Source organism: Thalassophryne amazonica, chromosome 2 (genome assembly GCF_902500255.1).
Source record: "Thalassophryne amazonica chromosome 2, fThaAma1.1, whole genome shotgun sequence".
NCBI lineage: Eukaryota > Metazoa > Chordata > Actinopteri > Batrachoidiformes > Batrachoididae > Thalassophryne > Thalassophryne amazonica.
In genome coordinates this window covers 38558435-38564467 of record NC_047104.1, presented here as the reverse complement: position 1 = coordinate 38564467, position 6033 = coordinate 38558435, and the positions used below count along the sequence as shown (strand labels likewise).

The 6033-nt window shown below is 38.6% G+C and overlaps 1 long non-coding RNA gene across 1 annotated transcript; it reads left to right on the top strand.

The window, feature by feature from the left end:
• Nucleotides 1-89: 89 nt before the first annotated feature.
• Nucleotides 90-5302, top strand: LOC117502049. The gene is made up of 4 exons (XR_004558167.1): nucleotides 90-645; nucleotides 1214-1789; nucleotides 3168-3355; nucleotides 3960-5302. It is a non-coding gene; the product is annotated as an uncharacterized LOC117502049 (long non-coding RNA).
• The last annotated feature ends 731 nt before the right edge of the window (nucleotides 5303-6033 follow it).

Below are 6033 nucleotides of genomic sequence, written 5' to 3'. Positions count from 1 at the left end.
TTATTTTGAAAAGAAAAAAATGGTCCATCCGTATCTGCGAAGACTCCGTGTTATGCAACACTACGGAAGCTTTGCTGTGGAATGTTACAAGCATGTGCCTGGTGTCGCCAACCGAACGGTCCCTCCTAAAAATCGGTGGCCCCTGCCTTCACTGCGCATGCCATTTCAGAGGTCAGCAGCAATATTGAGTACTTGCATCACGTGACCACGGGTCATGTGACCTGTGTCGGCCATGTTGGCGGTGACTACAATGCGGTAAATAAGTCTTCAATTGTGATAAATCTTCAACGATCGGCGATGATAACACATGGTTTAACACTCTCCAGTGATGTTAGTCATCTGCAAGGTGAATATCGGGACAGGTACATCGAGAAACTTCATCAGGGAGGCCTGGAAAACGATGTTTACCTTTTGCCGAGTGGTTTGTTTACTGACGTCATCAAGTGCAGCGCTGCGTGTCTTCCCAACTTCACACTGCACGATCTGTATCATTATGTGATTAACGATGTCTCAAGATAGACTGGACACGATCTGAAGGCCTACAAGAGTCTGGATGCCTATCAGTACTTCGTGTCAGGATGGGTGACTAGCCTCAATCAGTGGATTCTACCAGCAGTTTCAGGTCGTCATCTCATCACAGCAAAGGTTTGTTTATTTACAAATTCATGAGAATTCAGTAAGGTATATCTGTTTATATGTTATATGTATATACATATATATTATTATATACGTATAACATGTATATAATAATATATATATATGTATATGCATATATATTATTATATACATATAACATATATGTTATATGTATATATGTTTCACTTTGAGATGTATAGCTATGTAACAAGTACTTAACAAACATCAATTTATCAATGTGGTTATATTTGCTGCAATTAGCATGACCTAATCCCATTCCTAATTCCTGACCTAACACCATAATTTTACATACAGGTCATCATGATCATGGGATAGGTACTATAAACTCTTGTCATGCTTATTTTTATTATTTATTTTAAAATAAACTTTGAACAATACATTTCACCAAATATGATAATTCTAGTTCTTGAATACACTAACTACATAAAATTGTATTTGTTAAACTTGGGACTTATATTTTGAGGAACTCTCACTTGGTAAAAGATGTAAATTTCTTGACATTTCCACGTCCGTCATTTATGATCATGTGTTCTTAATATTTGTTTGTCATTAACAGGTTCATCATTCATGTGCGCTGTCTGCTGAACAACTGAAACCATGGGCCATTGTAGACAAGGATGTGACTGTACTGTGTGGGCATTGCACATGTAAAGCTGGCTTGGGAGAAGTCTGCTCACACATAACTGCCATGCTCTTTGCTCTCGAGTCAGCTGTGCGTCATGTACAAGCCAAGAGCTGTACTGATGGTCCAAGACAGTGGGGACATCAAGGGACCATCAAGACAGGCAAGGACCTCTTTGCCACAGGTGCTGCCATAGATTATCCTGCCAAGAAAAGGAGCACAACTGGCACAGGTGCAGATGTAGAACAGAAGAAAAGAAGACCAGAGACACCACCAGTGTCAGCTGATGAAAGTAGACTGTTCTACGATGCCCTGACAAATTCTGGTGTTAAGCCAGGCTTGCTGTCAATACTACCAGAGTACTGTAGAGACTGTTCCTAAACCAGTTGCCTTGTGCTTGCCAAAGCCCCTGACAGACCTCTACAATGCAAACCACAGAAAGCTCTCTCCCATGGACCTTGTTAAGGAGTGTGACAGGTTTTTGCTTCAATAACAGTAACTCAGGAACAGGTAAAAATATTTTTAGAGCATGATCTGTATGAAAATGAAGCAAAATACTGTTTTAAGTTTTAAAAAATACAATATTTACAGAATGTACTTGTTAAACATTTTATTACTAAAACAGTTTACAGCAGTATTCATTTATTTCTATTTTCCTATGTACTTTGTAGGGCTGAAACGATTAGTCGAGTAATTCGAATAATTCGATTACAAAAAATGTTCCAGGCAAATTCTGTGCCTCGAAGCTTCGTTTAACGTTGTAGTACATATGCCAGGCCTGTGTGTGGCGCTGTAACGTCCCCAGAAAAAGAAAAAGAAGAAGACTAGCGCAAGCGCTAATCAAATTAGCACAATAGCTACAGCTTTCCAACGCGACAAACAGAATGAAATAAAGTCTTTTATGAAAAAGACGGTTCACGCTGATCATCTGAAATAGTTTACTGTGCATTTAAAGCAAAGCAGTGTTTTTTTTTTTTTTAAACAACAAAGTTTCGTCCACTGGCCGCTCTACGCGTGGCGGCCGGCTGCTGCCTCTCTCTACCCGGTGTGAGCGGCTCAGCACTGCCCTCACACAGCTCCGTCCCGGCCACAGAGTCTCTGGAAGAAGTCCATGCTTTCTTCTGCGTTTTGCTTAGATTCGTAATAAGTGTTTCGCTTTTTAATTTTAGCTTTTTGGGGCAACACACAATGCTTCACAAAAACGGGAACTCAAATAAAATAATAATAATAAAAAACAGTGACTGCGAGGCTGCATGTTCAACCTCCAGCTGAAAATGAAAAGCATTGGCTGAATCGCAGTGTTAAAAAGAAATTCATGCAGGGACCCAGTCTACCACCTTAATAAATCAATCAGTCAATAAATAAAAATGGTTGCATTTTACAAGTTGGGAAAACCAAAAAGTAGTATATGCAAGTATGTTTCAAGTATACTTCTAGTTTACTTTTTATATACTTATCAGTACTATTTTTTGGTAAGGGAAAAAACAGAAAGCCACAACCCATCACTATTTGAGCAAAATGTCAAGACTTTGGCCTGACTTTGGCTGAGCTCCTGACACCAGGAAAGATCCAAAACTTGATGTGAAAACATAATTACCCAGGAAAACAGAAAGGGATACACTAAATTTGACAATCTCCGTGATGACGCAGTGACATTGTGCCATTACTTAGGGAGAGCCCTGGACTGTTAATGTTTTAAAAAGCAAAAGTACTTTTTATCCGATTACTCAATTAATCGCCAGAATAATCGATAGCTGCAGCCCTAGTACTTCGTTAACCATAAAAAAGTGGAACACATAAATTACACTAACATCAAGAATATGAAATAGGACACATACATGTACATGTGATTTTTGGCTTTAACTATATCTTATTGTTAAATCTGCAGGCTGTGAAGATCGAACAGGAGACGAGGCAACAGGCAAAGTCAAAGTTATGGTTTTCCCTCAGAGCAGGAAGGATCACCACTTTGCGGTTCAAGGATGCGGCACGAACCGACCCAGCAAACCCATCAAAGAGTTTGGTCAGGTTGATCTGTTACCCTGACAGTTCCAAGTTTTCAACAGCTGCCACATGGTATGTAATACTGCTATGCAGTAATGATGTGAAATTTATAACATTATGTATCATTGTTACTGAAAATATATTAAGACATAAGCAATTTTTAAAGTATAAATGTTCAAACAGGCCTCATTGGATTTGTACATTCTTTTTAATAACAGAATCCTGGCAAATATGGTAAGAAAAGTGCAAATGCTTTGAATAGCATTAGGTGTCAGCCTTAATGCAAAGCACAGGCTTTTAGAAAATATGGTGCTTTATACATACATAGTAGGTTTTGCATGGTGTTGGTAATCTTTATTTAGCTTAAGGTCTGATTTATTTTTTCATATGTGGTTTGCATTAAATGTGACAGTTTGTGCAATGCTTTATTGTCCCATGTGCAAAATTGGTCTCTATTTTGTTTACTTTCTTCTATGTGCACTTTAGTATTATATTTTTAGTTTTCAGGTTTAATTTAAGCTTTTAGTTTTTTAAGTGTGGGTGTGTGATGAAACTGAACTAATATATGTCAGTGTGTGTTCCTTGCCTTTTGTGTTCTTCCCTATAATTTTGCATTAAATAATATTTAAGTAAATTTATGCAAAATTGTTAAACATGCTTATAATTACTTTGGCAGGTATGGGTGTGAAAATGAAGACCGTGCCAGACAAGTGTATGCCACGTTCGCGAAAACACAACACCTGGACTTCAAGGTCAATGAATGTGGCTTGCACATTAACCCAGCCTTCCCATTTCTTGGGGCCTCTCCAGATAGCTTGGTGTCCTGTGCATGTTGTGGCGATGGACTGCTAGAAATCAAATGTCCTTTTGCAAGCAAGGATGTTGGCATTGTCACAGCTGCGCAGTCCAAAATTCAGCTTGAAGGGCACTGATGGAAGCTTGGAGCTCAGAAAAGACCACAGTTATTATTATCAAGTGCAGTCACAGCTGTTTGTCACGGGCCGAGAATACTGCGACTTCGTGGTGTGGACGGAAAGTGCAGAATTCTGTATTGTGCGTGTTCAACCTGACTCTGCCTTTTTTTATTCTGCACTTGAAAATGTCACATATTTTTACAAACTTGACATTTTGCCTGAACTGTTAGGAAAGAAAAACACCTGTGCCCAAGTCACCAGCCATACAGTTGTGAACCAGGACAAGACTAGGTGTACATGGTATTACTGCAAAGTAACTGTAAGAACACCAGACGTGATATGTTGTCAGTACACGACCTGCACAATCAACCACTTTCATCTCAAATGTTTAGGACTAAAGACAGTGCCCAAGTGAAAGTGGTTGTGTACAGACTGTCGAATAATTGACAATGCAAAAAAGAAGTCACAAAAGTCATAACCAAATTTCTGTTATTACAAACAATGCATCGTGACTGTTGTTGCTTTAGACAGAAATGCACTGTATTCTAGTATGATAAATTACCTGTAGTTCACAAGATATTGTGTATAGGTCTGTATATATATATTTTGTATACATTCTTTGAAAATTTTATTTGATTATTTGAGTTTACTACCTTAAAAAAGAGACTACTAATGTACCATGTACAGCTACTCAGCACTTATACATATTGAAGGGATATCATATTATTTTCTTAAGTCTTAACACCTATAAATTTTGAAAACTAACATAAGCATGATAATAATATGAACAATACATTAATTTTACATCATTTCAGGAAGATTAACTGAAAGCTAATCAAATGGAACCACAGATGGACAAGTGTTTGTTAAAGCACAAGCTACACGAACAATCTTGTCGAGAGTAGTAAATTCCTCATTGTCTGTGTTATGCAGGAGTGTAATAGGTACAGGACCCTGCAGCATTGTGTACTTCTGTCGTGCAACTCCGATTACTCGCTCCACGTGAATCCGTACTGAAGCCAACTTTCTAGTGTCCTCAAGTTCATCTGCTCCTAATTGTTTCTTACCCCTTGTGAATGCAGGAATTTCCACTCGAGTACAATAAAGACCAACTTGATCTTGAATTGTAAATCCTCTGTCAGCTAGCACTAGGTCACCAGGTAACAGTCTATCCAAAAATCCACTGTTTGCTGTAATATGCTGGTCTGTTGCTCTGTGTTATCCCAATCAGGTATTTCATAGTGTTATGTGACTTGTATTGTGAATAGGTCTGGGCTTTAGCGCTAAGATCTTTTGGTTTGTCAATGAAGATCTCAAAGCAATCTATGATGCTAATGCACTTGGAGGAATGTTTTCTGAAGCACATTGGCAAAGATGTCCTTATCACGACCAGGCCAGATTACACTAAGTGGAACCAAACAATCATTTAGTAGTGTGACAGCATTTCCAAAGATCCTTGATACAGTAGATGCATGAATGCCAAACAAGTATCCAACAAACTGCATGGTCAAGTTCCACCGCAGTCTCATGCATGTCAGTAAAAACTGCTGAAAAGCAGACATGGATTGTGTATCTTTGAGGGATCCTTTGATGACACTGAAGACAGCTAGCAGAACTGCAAAGTTTGGTAAGCCAGTTAGGCATCTCACTTTCATTAGTTGTGTGTGGCTTCTGACACAATATCACTTGAATCTAACTTTGCCTTGAGGTTTATGTGTTCTGTTCACATGTTCTGACAGTCTGTTTCAATGGCATTAATGTCAGCAACTGTTAGATCTGTCTGACATGATGCACTTATCTGCATTACATGATCAGTCTGAGAAGAGACACCAGAAA